The following is an 18,523-nucleotide window of genomic DNA, read 5'->3' as shown; positions in this document are numbered from 1 at the left end:
TTACTGTAAAAATAAATAACTTTTTCAATGTCACACAGTTATTTAGTAGCAGAGTAAATTCTAGAACACAGGTGTTATAACTCCAAGTACAGTGTTCTTTTCTAACAAATTGCATGCCCAGCTATTCATCCAACAGTTGCTTAATGAGGTGTTTTCTGTAACATCAAAGAAAGTGGTAAAAATAATACGTTTGGGGAGCAAACCAAGAGACACAGGCTGTCTATCACTAGCACTTAATTGGCTGGGCCTGGGTCCCCAGTACCGACATGGTCACTTGCAAATCCAGACACAGAGGACAGGGACTAAGTGGTTTTCCTAGCCAGGCAGTGTGGAATTGTTGGCTGAAACTCATTATATGTTTCAAGTGCAGAAAACTGCAAAGTTTCAGTTCCCTTGAGGCACCGTGGTTTTTCTCTATTTGTAAGTAAAAAATGAAAAGTAAGCAAAATTAGTACACTTATATTCAATACATTTAGAATCATTATGTTGATCAATGGGGGTTGAAATACACTTTAGTCTCCACTTTTATTGCATTTTCAGGATTTGAATGATGCATAATGACATGGATTTAGACTAAGAAAAACAAAATCTAGGGCAGAGATTAATTGGACAAATGTTTTGCTGTTTCATAGAAAAGGCAGATAATTTGATTTCCAAGTTTCAGTAAGACACAACAACGAAGGAAAAATGGAAAATCCCAGCATGTGTTTTCTTCTTGTATTTTTATACAGCACACAGCTAAAAGCAGTACCTTAATTATCAAAGTCAGCATATATTTTTGCATTATGTGTAAGAATAGAAAATTGTTTGCGCCTTAAAATATTAAATGGAAACGGAAAAGTACCAGAATACCCACCTCCACCCCCTCCTTGTTTTTTGTTTTTTTTTTTTAATTTTCGGTGTTCAGATGTTGTGTTGTCTACAGACTTCATGTGTTTCCTGCTTTGCTGAAGAATGCCAGGCTGTACTCTGATGTCAAAGACCCAGAAATGGAAGCCAGAAATGTGGCTTCTCAGGCTGGCCCTGCCAAGCTGGATTGCCTTGTGCACATCAAGAGGGACAAGATGATCTCTCAGGCCACTTTCAGTCGTCCATTCACCCATCTTTGCATCCCTGTATTTCTCTGCAAAGTTTTATTCAGCACTTACCCATGCCAATCACAATATTAAAGGCTGGAGAAACAAAACTAAATATTCATGTTCCTGCCTCACCTTCTAGAAACTTACCAACTAGATGAGGCGAAGATATGTAAACAGACAACTACGATATAGTGTGAGCAGCATAACCCACAATCGGTTGCTGAGGTGTCACCTGGAGCTCTGAAGTCAGAATGTATTTAAATCCAAGACATGCACTTATTAGCCTCTGAGACCTTAGACAAGTTAGTTAACTTCTCTGAGCCTCAATATTCCTTATCTGTAAAATGTTGGTGACCACCCTACATGCCTTAGGACTTGTGGGAATTTGGATGAGATAATACAGGTAAAGAGTTTATCCCAGCTCCTAAATAGTAATAACAATAATAATTATTTTATTATTGTTACTATTCTTTTTAAAAAATTGTATATTCTTAATTTTTGTGGGTAGAGAGTAGGTATATATATCTATGAAAAACATAAGCTATTTTGGGGCTTTTTGTTTATTCTTTAATTTTGTATTATTTTTGTGGGTACCCAGTCCATACATATATATATATATATATATATATATATATAGACACACACACACACACACACACACATACACACATACATATATATATGGGGTACATGAGATATTTTGATACAGGAATATACGATATACATAATAATCACATCAGGGTAAATGAGGTATCCATCACATCAAGCATTTATCCTTTGTATTACAAACAATCCAGTTATACTCTTTTAGTTAGTTTTAGGTGTACAATTAAATTATTATTGAATATGATTGCCCTGTGGTACAATCAAATACTAGATACTAGATATTACACATTCTGTTTTTTTGTACCCAGTAAACACCCCTACTTCCCTCCCACTACCCTTCCCAGCCTCTGGTAATCATCATTCTACTCTATTTTTCCATGATTTCCATTGTTTTCATTTTTAACTTCCACAAATAAGGGAGAGCATGTGAAGCTGTTCTTTCTGTCCAAGCCAGGACAGAAAATAAGCCAATTTTACTTAACATAGTGACTTCCAGTTCCATAGTTCCATCCATGTTGTTGCAAACGACAGAATCTCATTATTTTTAGTGGCTGGATAGTGTTCCATTGTATATATGCACCACGTTTTCTTTATCCATTCATATGTTGATGAACACTTAGTTTGCTTCCAAATCTTGGCTATTGCGACTAGTGCTGCAGATATCTGAGAATGCAGACATCTCTTTGATACACTGATTTCCTTTCTTTTGGGTAGATACCCAGCAGTGGAACTGTTAGATCATATGGTAGCTCTATTTTCAGTTGAGGAACCTACAAACTGTTCTCCATAGTGTTGTAGTAATTACATTCCCAATAACAGTGTAAGAGGATTCCCTTTTCTCCACATCCTCATCAGCATTTATTTATTGCCTGTCTTTTGGATAAAAGCTCTTTTAACTGGAGCGAGACAATATCATATTGTATGTTTGATTTTGCATTTCTATGATGATCAATGATGTTGAGCACCTTTTCATACACCTGTTTGCCATTTTATAGCTTCTTTTGAGAAATGTATCTTCAGGTATTATGCCCATTTTTAATTGGATTACATTTTTTCCTATAGAGTTGTTTGACTCCTTATATATTCTGGTTATTTATCTTTTGTCAGATGGGTAGTTTGCAAATATGTTTTCCCATTCTGCCAGTTGTCTCTTCACTTTGTTGATTGTTTCTTTTGCTTTGCAGAAGCTTTTCAATTTGTAATCCCATTTGTCCATTTTTGCTTTGGCTGCTTGTATTTGTGGGGCATTATTCAAGAAATCTTTGTCAAGTCCAATGTCCTGGAGAGTTTCTCCAATGTTTTCTCTTAGTAGTTTTATAGTCTGAGGTATTAGATTTAAGTATTTAACACATTTTGATTTTATTTTTTATATGGTGTGAGATAAGGATTTAGTTTCACTCTTCAGCATAAAGATATCCGGTTTTCCCATTACCATTTGTTGAAGATACTGCCCTTTCTCTAATGTATGTTCTTGGCACCTTTGTTGGAAATGAATTTACTTAGACGTATGGAGTTGTTTCTAGGTTCTCTATTTGGTTCCATTGGTCTCTGTGTCTGTTTTAATCCCAGTCCTATGCTGTTTTAGTTATTATAGCTCTGTAGTATAATTTTGTTAATACTATTCTTATTCTTCTTATTAACTAGTAGTAATGATAGAAGAAAAAATAGGAATTCCTCTGAGGTAGCTTAGAAAAATCAGCCCCTGAATATGCCTGAAAACATCAAAGGGACTTAACAGAGGAGGTGAATTCACAGGCATTAAGGGGTTTTGCAGGTAGCCAGGGCAGAAGAAAATAACACAAGAAGACAGAAGGCCCAAGTTATACGTGATTTGAATAATTTATGTTATAACAGATACTGCAACTAAAGGCTACAGGGGATTTTGTTTGGTGTTTATTTGTTGCCTAAGATCACCCAGAGAGTTAGTCAGAGACATAGAAAGACTAGCAATTCCTTCTGTGTCACTGGAGCATAAAGTGAGAACAAAAGTGGTGAGGGATAAAGTGCACAGACAGTGACAAGCAAGCTCTTAAGGGATCTTGCTGTTCACAATAAAGATTTAGGTCTGTAGATATTTTGGAAACACTACATTTTCAGCAGCAGAGTCAGTTATTCTGGATTCTGGACCTCTTTGCCCTCCTAGAATCACCTGCTATGATGTAAATGTCTAGTAGACAACTGCTTTTCAGGCCAAAGCATGTGACTCTGGCAGTGGCCAAAAGGTGAGAAATGGTTCTTGTTCTATGGTTATGAAGGCCCAACTGTAAGGCTTTTTCCTAAGTGAAGCTATGAATTCCTAAAACTTAGGAAATGAAACTGGAATCAGGGTTCAGTCAGAGAAGCAGAACCCAAAGATATGTGTATGATGATTAGACAGAAAGATAGATAGATAGATAATAGATAGATAGATAGATAGATAGATAGATAGATAGATAGATAATAGATAGATAGACAGACAGATGGATTTACTGTAAAAATTTGACATTATGTTCTGGTAATGCTGCTGTTTTGGCATCTAATTTTGAAGCCTGAGTTGCACAGAGTAGGCAGTCCCTTCAGGAAGAGAAGGTGTTTGTAAACTGGGCCAGAGCAAGGACATGAGGGACCCCTGCAGAGTGAACTAACAGATCTTGATGTTGTGAGTATCTGGAAGAAAGGTGGACACCCTCCCTCGGGGAGCTAAAGGCACACCTGGCCCAGGGGTTGGAGAAGCTGAAGGAGCCAGCAGGAGGAGGTGGAGCAGCAGAAGGAGGTGAAGCAGCAGGAGGAGGTAGAGTAGTCTCAGTCCCACACCACTGCCCCATGCCATGAAGGTGAGCCAGCAGGTAAATGACTACCTGTGTGAGCTACTGCTTCATTTCCACCCTCCAACAGGTTTACCAACAGTTCCCGTTTGCCTGAGACTGACCTGGTTTTAGCACTGATAGTCCCACGTCCAGGGAAATCCTTTTGTCCAGGAAAACTGAGATGAATGATCACCTTGCCTCCAAATCTCACACAAGAATCTCTCCTGTGGCTCTTACCTGAAACATACAGCAAAGAGGATTCTGGACAATGCAGTTCCTCCTGGCCCAGTTGACACATTACTAAAGCACTATAGAAGCTAACTAATGGATGGATTTTTTTTTAATCTCTCTAATATTTATTGAAATCACAACAAAAAGTATTTTATTAGATACAAAATAATATATAGCTGAGAATATACATAAAAAATAAAGATTTGTAAAATAGGAGTAGCCATGAATTTTATCCCTTACTCTGTTTTCAATTGCTATGTAACCCAATCCTTGGCTGTCTTTCTACTTTCAAGGATTATTTATAACTTCCTCTAACTTCCTGTGCTTTCAGATTGAAGAGCCCTGGGTCCCAAGACAGTTGATAGTCGCTGACAGATATGAGCAGCTTGGGAGCTAAAGTCCTTGTGGACATTCTTCCTGCTGTCGTTTTAACTGAGCCTGGTTGATGAAAGCTTTGCCTTATGTAGACACCTCAGTCCATCACGGATGCATTCAAATGAATGAATCAAGCTCTACCATTTGTCATGTGCTTCTAATTCACATTGTCCGTTCACCTTAATTGGGTGGGGTAGGGGGTGTGCTTTTTGAGGTCAAAGCATATATAATTGAGGCAAGGCAGTCTTACATCTCCTGTAAATCAACACTACTTATTCTTAGCAGGAAGCAGCTGCTGTGCTCAACAGGGGGGTTGTAGAAATGCTTAATGCCACAACTACTAAAAAGGTATAGTCAGGGTTAAGGAAAGCCAGCAAAGAATGATGAAACATTCTGGACTAGTGGCAACAGGTACAGGAGTGGTATCTCATTAGGCCTAAAGGGGAAGCAGTAAAAAAATAGTTATTGGACCTAGAAAGCGAGCTATAGCTGACCTATAGCTGTAGGGAAGGACCCATAGAAGTGATAGCCTTAAGCAATAACACCCCACTACCAACTACAGCCCAGGAGAATAAAGACCTCAGATTCTATCCCCTCACCCTTACCATCTCCTGCTGGTACTCCCATTGGCTAAATCCGACCTCAGCAGGAGGGTAAGGGAGTGAGGTTGAAGCCCTCCTTTGGGGTCAGCTTCCCAGGGCACAGAGCAGGGTGAGAAAGTGAGGGAAGCTAAAGATCATCCAGTGCCCACTTCTTCCTTTGTGTTCAGAATAACTTCTCCTAATTTCCAATAAGAAAAGAGTTATCCTAGCAACTAAGTTACTATCACCATTGATTAAGTCTTCCAGATCCTTCATAGTCCACTTACCATAATCATATCTTTGCAAAGCCCTATAATTTCATTATGCATTGAGATCAATATACCCTTAAGAAATTTATAGCCTTATTTTCTTTAAATATTTTTTCAACAAATAAAAAGAAGCCATTGGTCCTCATATCTGCATTCAGAATCTATGCTTGGGGACAATATAGCAAATGAAATCATGTAAAAAGACATTACCAATAATTGTCCTAATTAAGACTCTTGAACCTAACAGAGGCTGATGGGGCAGCACAGTGAAGATGGCATCTGTCATGTCAAGAGCTGGAAAAGCTGTAACTGAACCCTGAAGGTCGCTTAACCTGGGACCTTAGTAAAGTCATTTTACCTCTCTCCATCTTGATTTCCTCACCTGCTCATAGAAATAATGATAATGATTTCGCAAGTTTTTATGAATTACAAATAGAAAATGGGTACTAATGCCCTCTAGCAATTGCAAAGCCTATATAAAAATTCATTGATTGTTCATGAGCATTTAACTTTTTAAAAATGAATGGCAGGTGCTAGGAAGTCCTAAATTTGTATGCACAATATGCTTTGAGGGGGGGAATATAGTGATTACAAACATTGCCTTGCAATACTTCTTTAAAAATCACAAGGAACATGCATCATTACCTCCATTTTTTTTAAAAAAATTAAGTTTTTGTCTTTATCTTTATAAATGCTTTATTATTTTTGTACAGTTCTCTGAAGAGTTCTGGGCAGTAGGCAGACAACATCACTCTTTTTTTTTTCTACTTGATGAGTGAGAAAACCTGAGGGGTAAGTTGTTAATAGAAGAACTCAGAACTGAGTAAAGACACCATAGGTCCTGGCTAAATCCATTATATGACATTCATCCTGAAAGATTGGTGTGAAACTGGTCTACTGTAGAAATGAATACCACCTTCACATTTCCCAAGTTAAACACCTGGTTCAATCCCTAACTCTGTCCTCTATCAGATTTATAAATTGGATGATAGTGATCCCCATCCAACTGGGTTACTATGATCTTTTTAATGAAATTGTAGATGTGGACACAGGTAGGACAGTTCCTGCCATGCTCAAGGGAACTCAAGTGATGCTCCCTAAATACCATCTGAGTCTGAACTTCTATTTTCACCTAAATATTCTAGAAGTATTTCTCAAAAACCTTAGACTGAGGCACCTTGACCATGGTCTACATTTTATTTTATACTTATTTACAAAGATCTTCTTAGCTTTAGCCCTCCTGTTCATGCTGTTCCACAAACACAGTCTTCATTCACTCAAAATTGCATTCATTCTACAAATATTGAATAATAAAGCTACCATTTATTTATTGCTCTTTATGTGCCAGGCACTGTGCTAAATGTTCTATGATAATTGTCACATTTAATTCACAAAAACCTGATGTGCATATTATTATTCCCATTTTTTAAAGGTGTGACTTGAACTTTGGAGGCATGAGGTAAATCTGTTCAGTCACTCAAGCACTGATGCACTGAGCATCTCCACTGGTTTGAGAATCGTGCCATTCAGGTGAGCAGGATCTGCCTTCGTGGAGCTCACATTTCAGCAATATATTTCCTTGCCCAAAGCCATACACCTAGAAAGTGGTAGAACTGAGATTAAATTTCATTCTCTCTGGTTTCAAATCCTGCATGCATAATCCCTGTGCTGTCCTGGTTGATTGTTCTTCAGTGACTTCTGCCCTTAGAGACCACACATATATTCGGCCAGGAAGGAAAAACATCCAGAGTGGCATTTGCAAGTTACCATCATGCTGGATGGCTGGAGGAATCAAAATGGTCACTTTTCCAAACATTAATGTTTTATATAATCTGAAAAGAGGATTTGTATTTACTGACCTACTTTTGCAGTTTTTTCCTGAATTCAGTGTGAGAGAGGAGAGTGTAGCTGTATAGTTTAGCTTGTTTCATTTGTTTGTTTGTTTGTTTGCTCGTAAATTCTCCCTCTGGACTCAGTCACTGGGAGGCAGCATTATGTTGCTAAAAGAATGTCATCTTGGGCTTCAAAAGCCTGTGTTAATACCAGCTGTGATGTTAAGGAGGAGAAGGATGGTGATCATAATGATGACAATGATGATGATGACAATGCCTACCATTCCTGTCTGTGTTGTCTCCTCAAAGAGACTTTCTGGAACCAATATATCTAGATAACATACCTATTATTCCAACTCTTATTTTTCCAATTTCCTTATCTTTTATCATAGTACCTGACATCATATTATATATGCATTTGCTTTTTTAATGGATAGTCTGTCTTCTACTAGAATATAAGCTACATGGAGGTAAAGACTTTGTTTCATCCTTTTTTTCTGCCATCAGCACCTAGACTAGCATCTGGCACTCAACAAATTATTAATAGCTCTTTTTTGAGAATTCACCATCTGCCAGGCACTGTGCTAAGCCTTATAAGTGTCTCATGAAGTATAAAAACCTGTAACAAAGTTACTTGTTCTTATATCATTTTAAAAATTAAGATACTAAAGCACAGGGAATTTAAGAAACCAGCTCAAGGACACACAGCTCAAAAATGAGTAAGGACAGGATTCAATCCCAAATTTTTAACTCTACTGCCATGGACTGATCAATATGGCTCTGGGCAAGTCACATCACCTCTATGAGACTCGGTGTTGTCATCTGTAAAATGGAAAGGTTGATTGTGACTATTTCTAATCTACTGAGCTGCTCTGACCTAGCTGAATTTCATTTACTTCCAGCAAATCTCAGTAATCGTCAGAATATCTATAGGTCATATTTTCAATAGAAGGCTTCAGGAACACTATGAGGTAAAAGGTGACCCTTGAAGGGGACACAGAGACCATCCAAAATAAGAGGAAAACAGATTTTCACTCCAGAAGTATGAGCTAATTGCAAGACCATAGCTAACTGTGGTAGAGGTTGCAAAGTGTGAAGCTCGGGGAGATTTCTAGTGACAGCCTCCCACAAGATTGCTGGGTATTTGTGTAGTTATGCATTTCTGCATAACAGATCACCCTAAAACATAGTGACTTAAAACAACTCAATATATATATAGCAATTCTGTGGGTTGACTTAGAAGTTCTTCTGCTGATTTTGTTTACCCAGCTGGTTGGGCTTACTCAAGTGGCTACAGTCAGTGGAGTTTAGCAGAAGCTGGAATATTCAAATTGGCTTCACTCACATGTCTGACATTTGGTGCTGGTTGTCAGCTGGGACATCTTCGTTCTCCTTCCTGGGCTTCTCATCTGCCAGTAGGTGATCCAGTTTTCTTACATGGCAATCTCAGAGAAAGCCCCAATGCAGACACATTTATAAAGCCTCTGCTTGTGTCAAATTTGCTGATGTCCCATTGGCCAGAAGAAGTCAAAGGCCAAGTGCAAAGTTCATGCAGGAGGAGGCTTACATTGCTCTTGATGGAAGGAAGGAGTGGCAAAGAACTGGTAAAAATCTTTAACCTACCACCATATTGAAACAGACAAAATTACCCAATCCGACTGTGCTCAACAAAGACTAACAGGCAAAACTACTCCCCTCCAGTCATCTCAGTTGATAGTAACTCCCCCTACCTCAGCTGCTACCACCTTGGTTTATGCCACCATCACCTTCTTCTTGGAGCTCAATTCCTCTGGGAACCCTCTGAGAACTGTGGAGCCCACTTCAGAATTGTCCCACCAAATGATGTGTTGGTTGGGAAATCTATCTGTTGGCTCTCATCACTCAATGATTGAGGAGTTCCTCTCACACTCCCTGACATTTTCATGGTATGCTTCTACTTGGTTGAGCAGGCTCCCATGAGGTCAAAAGTGCCTTAAAGCCAAGAAGGAGAGAGATCCAGTTTCCCAGGGCTGTCCTATCAAAGCACCACAAACTTGGTGGCTTAAAACAACAGAAATATATTACGTGACAGCTCTGGAGGCTAGAATTCCAAAATCAAGGTCTTCACAGATGAATGCCCCTTCTGAATCCCATGCGGAATAATCCTTCCTTGCCTCTTCCAGCTTCTGACATCTACTGGTAATCTCTGCTGTTCCTTGGCTTCTACATGCATCATCACTCCAACGTCTGCCTTCACCACTGCCTATCCATCTCCTTCCTTTGTGTATCTCTCCTCTTTCTATAAGGGTATCAGTCATATTAAATTAGAGACCCACCCTGCTCCAATATTACCTCATCTTAACTAATTACATCTGCAATAACCCTATTTCCAAATAAAGTCACCTTCTGAGGTACTGGAGGTTAGAAGTTCACTACATCTTCTTGGAGAACACAATTCAACCCATAACAGATGGGAAACTATAAGCATGTAGAGAACTATCTAACATGGCCAAAGCTTAACTCAGAGGTAACCACATGGTATATAGGGCTATATATATATATTATATATAAAATATATATATAATATAAAATATATATATAATATATATAAAATATATATATTATATATATATATAATATATATATTATATATATATAAAATATATATTATATATATATAAAATATATATATAATGTATATATAAAATATATATTATATATATATAAAATATATATATTATATATATAAAATATATATTATATATATAAAATATATACATTATATATATAAAATATATATTATATATATACAAAATATATATATTATATATATAAATATATATATAAAATCTATATATTTATAAAATCATATATATATGATTTTATAAATATATAGGAGATTTTATTTATATATATTATACATATATATCTCCTTTGCTATAGATTTTTTTACCTAGAATGATAAATTTAAGGATTGCTTGAAATTGCATGAAGGATGGGGAAGGGACCCACAGCCAGTTCTAGAAGAATGTGAGCCACTGGCAAGTTCAAGGCAAGAAAAAGTGAACATATTTAGCCTGAGAACTCACTTGTATTGGGATTTGCTGTCTGATAGAAGGTCAGGTCAGGAGATTTAAAGGTGGAGACCTACCATTTCTAAGGAACTTAGTCATCTCAGACAACGAACCTCTGGGGTAGAGGACTGCCATGTCTTAATCTGTATGTCACTGTGGAGGGTAATCAGCTTTTAGAGGGAGTTCCAGCACACAAACGAGGCAGGTCAGAAGGAGACATTTAAGCATCACTCTAATTAATCACTTTGGATGGAAAGCTGGTGACCCAAATGTGGGTGTCTATGTCTTAACTCCCATATGCAATAGCTACATTAGAAGAACATTTCAACCCTTGGAAATTCTCTTCCCAAGAGGGCCCCATTGCAGAGCAGATGTTTGCAAATCAGTTAGCCTGCCAGTGATGAATTAGTTTTTAATGGCATTCTTGTGTACTTGTTATAAATCATTAAGCGTCCAACAGACTGTCTCCTATCTTCACAGGCCTGGTCAGCTTGGGTTCCTAAGCAGCAAAAATATACAGTGATGGGAACAAAGTTGCTGTACCCAGTTGAAAATCCTTCACTCCCCTTCCCACTTGTCCTTGACCCTGGTCCATTCTTTTTCTCGCCTCTCCTCCACTCCTCTCTCCCCTTCCACATCTTCCTCTTCCCCATCCATGCACTTGGCCTTTTCCGAACTCCTTAATTTTCCCTCCTTTCTCAACCTTCCTCACATCTCTCTATTATTCTTACCTCTTTCCTCCCTCCACACTTTCCATACTTCTCTTTTTACCATCCCAATCTTTCCTCAACATTAAAAATAAAGGCTGTTTTCTTTTGATAAGCTGAGAGAGAAATCTCCATGCTGACACAGTATGATTCTTAATACCAGTAATAAATTCATGCTCAGTTCTTCCCAGATATGCAGGAAATTAAAGTTGGGGAGAGGGTAGGGAAAGCGTGAAAACAAACCTGAAAAAGAGCTTCAAGTCCATTGAAGAGAAGTCATTAAGTACTAACAATATAAAACAGTGCACTAATCATAAAAATTAACACTATGCTATCTCCATGCTAGAGAGAACATATATGCTTTTTGGAGACATGAAAATGGTTTGAATCCTGGATATGACACTTACTAACGTATGACAGGAGAACTCAGGAAACCTCTCAGTTCAGCTAGAGAGTCTAGGATAATGTAGATAAAAGATCGTAGCACAGAGTAGGTTTTTCAGACTTCAGCATCTAGTTGGTAGTTAGTAAAGACAGTAAGATTAGAGACAAGATAAGTCAAATTTAAATAATGTAAAAATTCAATATTTATTACCTGCACATTTTTTTGAGTGTTTCTGGGTGTTGGCCATGTGTGAAATCCTGACTTCAATTCAGGTTCTATGGACTTAGCACTGTCATGTGCTTATAACTCCACTAAAACTAAAAAGTAGATGAAGTTATCCTTTGGCATTATCAAGTTAACTTAACCCCATCCAAACATCTAGAAAGAGCACTCCTCACTAGCCACTGCCTTTTCTGATGGGAGCCTCCTTGGTGTCACGCACCTGTGTCATACATAGATAACACTCTCATTCCTAGTCATTGATTTTCCTTTGACTTCCATGACAATCTCTTACTCAAAAAGCACTATTGGCAAAAATGCTTGATCTTTCCTTCTGTTAGTAGATGAAGGCTCTGAGACGAGAAACTTAAACTTTTATTGCCTCCTCCAAAAATGTTTCTGTTCATCAGCTTCCCTCACTCCTGGCCCTTTTAGTTACCAAAGCTAACTTTGGTAACAAAAGTTACCTCTACCTGTAACCTTAATGCAAGTCTTTAAGCTTGGTGTGGTGCTTAAAATCAGTTTCTCTCTCTCTCATCTGTGCCTGGACTTTCTCCCTTGTTAGAAATTTTCTCATCAGTTTTGGAAATATTCAGGCTTTTCTTGTTTTGAAACAAACAAATCCACTTGGGCCCCCCATTCCTATGTATTGAATGACACTTCTCACTCTCTTTCTCCTCCCATCCAAACATCTAGAAAGAGAACTTCTCACTATCCACTGCCTTTCCTGATGGAAACCTCCTTGGTGTCACACACTTGTGTCACAAGTAGATCACGCTCTCATTTTTAGTCATTGATTTTCCTCTGACTTCCATGACAATCTCTTACTCAAAAGACCTTCAGTCCTCATCAGAGCCTGATGAATTGAGTCTAAATTACATAGTCTGCCTCCTGTATTCTTCCTAACTTTCAGAATGCTTCTCCTCACATCTTTTCTGCCATTTCCAGGTCCCACTCCCTCAACCTCTCTGCTCCTCCAAAGGCTGCACTCCCATCTCTCATCTTCTCTATCTATGCACTCCACCTTGAGAGCCGCCCCTCACTCCTTATGCTTCAGCCTCCCACCCTCTGATGTTTATCCACAAATGTCCATGTCTAGCCAATTCCCTCTCCTGAGTTTCAGATTCTGCAGTGCCCACTATCTGCTGAGGAGCTCTATTCAATTATTTGTTGTAATTTCAATACACCTAGAAATCAGTTTCTTCATGTCTCTTCCAAAAATAGCTCTTTCTCTGGGCCTTACAATTGCCAGAAATGGCACCATTGTCCTACTAGGCACCTAGATTCTCCAGCTGATGGACTGTGGAGGCCTCTCTCCTCCTTGGCCCTCACACTTATTTCTGTGCTTAGTTTTTTCAACACTGCCTTTACAGCACTTCTTAGGAAGCCTCACCCCCACCTGCCTGGGTTTCCACTGCCCCTTCCCCAGTTCAGTGCTTCCTGCCACTTGCTTGAATTGTCTCAATAGTGTGATTTAAGAATTAGTGGTCCACAACCTTTTTGGCACCAGGGACCACTTTTGTGGAAGACGATTTTTCCATGGACCTGGGTGAGGAGTGGGGTTCAGGATGATTCAAAGGCATTACATTTATTGTGCACTTTATTTCTATTATTGCATTTTAATTTTTAATGAAATAATTATACAACTCACTATAATGTGGAATCGGTGGAAACCCTAAGCTTGTTTTCTTGCAACTAGATAGTCCCATCTGAGGGTGACAGGATACAGTAACAGATCATCAGGCTTTAGATTCTCATAAGGAGGGTGCAACCTAGATCTCTCACATATGCAGTTCACAATAGGGTTCCCGCTGCTATGAGATTCTAATGGAGGCAGAACTGACAGGATGCGGAGCTCAGGCAGTAATGTAAGACTGAGATGGGGAACTACTGTAAATACAGATGAAACTTCACTTGCTGGCCCATGGCTTACCTCCTGTTGTGCAGCCTAGTTCCTAATGGGCCACAGACCAGTAGGAACCTGATCAGTATGGCTTTGGGCAAGCCACATCACCTCTATGAAACTCAGCTTCGTCATCTGTCAAATGGAGAGGTTGATTGTGATGATTTCTAAGTTGCTGAACTGCTCTGATCTAGCTGAATTTCACTTACTTCCAGCAAATCTCAGTAATGGTCAGAATATCTGTAGGCTATATTTTCAACAGAAGGCTACATGAACACTAAGGGGTTCGAGTCCATGGCCCAGGAGTTTGGGAACTCCTATCTTAAATGATCTCCCTATCTTTAGTCTCTTCCCCTCCCCAACCTTCATCCCACATAGTTGCCAATTTGTATTGCTGATGCTCAAACATCCCTCAGCTCCCTAAAATACCAGCTCTTTATCCTCTTGTTCAAATATCTTCATACTCCTTCCCAACCCAGCTGTCCACATGTGTTAAGTGGCTAATATGTAGGCACTGTGCTGAGTGATATATGCTTCCTTGTGCACGTGTATGTGCACCTGTGTGTGATGATTACATTGTCTGATGCATAGTAAGTGCTCATCCCATTGTGGGTTCTCAAAAAATAGTAGCTGTTTTCATTATTACATTGAGATCCTTGAGTATCAGTTTACTGTTTCTTTATATAGCAAGGGGCAATCATATATAATTCAGTGAAGTATTGTGAGGATCAAACTAAATCATATAGTTATAAAGCTTAGCACAATATTTACTCAGCATATAGTAGGCACTCCATTGATAGTCCCTTTCCTCTCCCATGATCCTGGGCCTGGTTAGCTATTTTCTAGTGCTTTAAAATTGAACTGGAGACTCATACATTCATTCAAGTGTTTGTTAAGTTATTACAATATCAAACAATGTGCTGTTAAAACCACACAGAATGGGACAGAGAGCAAATGCTATAGAACTGCAGTAAAAATGATAGCTTGAGCACAGAGTGAACTTAAAGTTGATATGACAGTCAAGCAGACTTAGAGTAGAAGTAAAATATACACAAAGCCTGAAGCAAATCAATTTGACTTTATTTATACGAAAGAAAACTGTGCTACCTTTTCTGACCAGAGTAGAGAGTTTCATTTTGATGTTTCCATTTATTTGTTTTTATTAAGAGAAGGTGTTTAAGCCTTCTTGCCGATAATTCTAACTAGCACTTATTGATCGTTTATGAAATAATGTCACATGTGTTATATATTTATCCTGGCCCCATGAGGTAGGCAGTTTCACAAATCAAAAATGGAGAAACGAAGAGCTCATTTACATGCCCAGGACACACAGCTAAGAAAGGATAATGCTGGCACCTACTAAGATGACAGACACCAAGATCTCTGACACTACTACACAAATATTTTTATATTATTCAGATTACATATGTGCATATCTATTTTATATATATAAATGAATCTATGTATCTATGTGTGTATACATACGAGCGTATATGTACACATGCACGTATATACATATCTTGTTTAGGACCAACTTTGGCACATGGGAAATGCTGTTCACCAAATATTTCCATCTCTCCCCGCTTTAGGCACATGGAAGAACTACACTTTCTCTGCACTTCCATTTAGAGGTGATCATGTGACAGGCTTCAGTGAATAAAATGTGAGTGAAATTGACACATGTCCATTAGATTCTCATAAGAAGTGCCTGATGTAGCTGCAACATGTCAATTTCAGATGGAGGCTTTGAGGGCTGGCACCTCCTTCAGTCTTGTTGCTTTTCTTATGCCACGAAGACCAACAATAATCTAGACCACGGCTGTTTCACCTGTCTTGGTACTAAGAGGTGGCCTGATGGAGCAGAATCCCCAGGAAACCCTGTGTTGACAAGAACCATGAGTGAGAAATACACCATTGCTGTTTGGAGCACTAAGATGTTGGAGTTCTTTGTTATTGCAGCATAAGCTAGCTTCTCTTGACCAATATTGTGTGGTGATAGTTGTGGCTGTTGTTACATTATGCCATCTCAACTAGTGTTTGTAAAAAGAAAGCAGAGATGCCTAGGTTAAGCCTGCAATGTAGCATATATTGAAAGTTCATTCTACAGATTATGAGGTGCAATTCAAATTGCCTTTATCATATTCACTTGGATATCCCAGGTGACTTCAAGTCAATCCTGGGAGGAGAAAGGAGAAGGGATGCAGGCAAAACTAAGGCTATTTAATCGCACTTACTAATTTCAAGGTAAAAGTTGGGTTTATAGCATTATAAAATGAAAAAGTACTCCCTTGCCTAACTCCTTAGGAGACAGGCCTAAATGTCACTCTTGGTTTATTTCTCTGGGGAATTAACTTCTTGGATTCCTTCAAAGTTTAATTAAATTGTCACATAACACATAAAATAGCAAATAAAACAGGCTTTTCCTGTGTCCTGGTGTTAATTTTATGTAATCAAAATTGTTTAGCTTGTTAGCCGCCTAACTCGGGCTGCCCTAGTTACCAATTAAGGGTTCTGTGTGAATGCTTTTCCCCCATTTAAACACCAGCTCTGCCTGCACACTTGTTAAACTTTTCATTTCCTTGGGGTTGCAACTACTAATTTTCTAACAGGTTCTTGGTCATTTAAGTTTTATGCTGTGCAGTTGTTGTTAGCAAAAGAACATTTGAGAAGTTTGGCTCGGGAAAAACTGTCAACAAGCTGAAGTGTCTGTGGCAAAAGACTTTATATATTATCAGCTCTAACCTGCTTATTGTGTAGATGAAGAAACTGAGGCTAAGAGGAATGGTCTGAGCTGCCAACAGTCATGATGAATAAATGGCAAGGATGGAGTTATAATCCAGGAAAGTGGATTCTAATGACCGTGCTCCTGTGAATGTACACAGCTTGTGTTTTGTTCGATGCCCTCTTCTCTATTCAGTGACATTTCCTAACTGAGGGTCTCATCATTTCTTATGCTAGTGATGTCACAATCTTTTTTATTAGCCTTCCTGGATATACAAACACCTTAGGTAGGAACTCTTATCTACTTCCTAACCATCCTCTATCTTCCCTTCCCCACAGCTCAGTTTCCATAAGAACAAGAAACTTTCTATTAGTTGGTAGGCTATTAATTATTGCCTGTATTTCAGACTAACCAAATATATAGACCACTAGCCAGACTAATAATAAAGAAGAAAGGAGAGAAGAATCAAACAGACACAGTAAAAAATGATGAAGGGGATATCACCACTGATCCCACAGAAATACTAACTACCATCAGAGAATACTACAAACACCTCTGTGCAAATAAACTAGAAAATCTAGAAGAAATGGATAAATTCCTGGACACATACACCCTTCCAAGACTAAACCAGGAAGAAGTTGAATCCCTGAAGAGACCAATAACAAATTTTGAAATGGAGGCAGTAATTAACGGCCTACCACCCAAAAAAAGGCCAGGACCAGATGGATTCACAGCCGAGTTCCACCAGAGGTACAAAGAGATGCTGGTACCATTTCTTCTAAAACTATTCCAAACAATGGAAAAAGAGGGACTCCTCCCTAACTATTTTATGAGGTCAGCATCATCCTGATACCAAAACCTGGCGGAGACACAACAGAAAAAGAAAATTTTAGACCAATATTCCTGATGAACATAGATGCGAAATCCTCAATAAAATACTGGCAATCTGAATTCAGCAGCACATCAAAAAGCTTATCCACCGTGATCAAGTAGGCTTAATCCCTGGGATGCAAGGCTGGTTCAACATATGGAAATCAATAAACGTAATCCATCACATAAACAGAACCAATGACAAAAACTACATGATTATCTCAATAGATTCAGAAAAGGCACTTGATAAAATAAAATTCAACAACTCTTCATGTTAAAAACTCTCAACAAACTAGGTATCGATGGATTGTATCTCAAAATAATAAAAGCTATTTATGACAAACCCACAGCCAATATCACACAGAACGGGCAAAAGCTGGAAGCAGTCCCTTTGAAAACTGGCACAAGACAAGGATGTGCCCTCTCTCACCACTCCTATTCAACATAGTATTGGAAGTTCTGGCCAGGGCAATCAGGCAAGAGAAAGAAATAAAGGGTATTCAAATAGGAAAAGAGGAAGTCAAATTGTTTTTGTTTGCAGATGAAATGATTGTGTATTTAGAAAACCCCATTGTCTCAGCCCATAATCTCTTTAAGCTGATAAGCAACTTCAGCAAAGTCTTAGGATACAAAATCCATGTGCAAAAATCACAAGCATTCCTATATACCAATAATAGACAAACAGAGAGCCAAATCATGAGTGAACTCCCATTCACAACTGCTACTAAGAGAATAAAATACCTAGGCATACAACTTACAAGGGATGTGAAGGACCTCTTCAAGGAGAACTACAAACCACTGCTCAAGAAAATAAGAGAGGACATAAACCAATGGGAAAACATTCCATGCTTATGGATAGGAAGAATCAATATCAAGAAAATGGCCATACTGTCCAAAGTAATTTA

This window comes from Pongo pygmaeus, chromosome 7, assembly GCF_028885625.2.
Source record: "Pongo pygmaeus isolate AG05252 chromosome 7, NHGRI_mPonPyg2-v2.0_pri, whole genome shotgun sequence".
NCBI classification, from domain to species: domain Eukaryota; kingdom Metazoa; phylum Chordata; class Mammalia; order Primates; family Hominidae; genus Pongo; species Pongo pygmaeus.
This window is presented reverse-complemented; position numbering follows the sequence as displayed.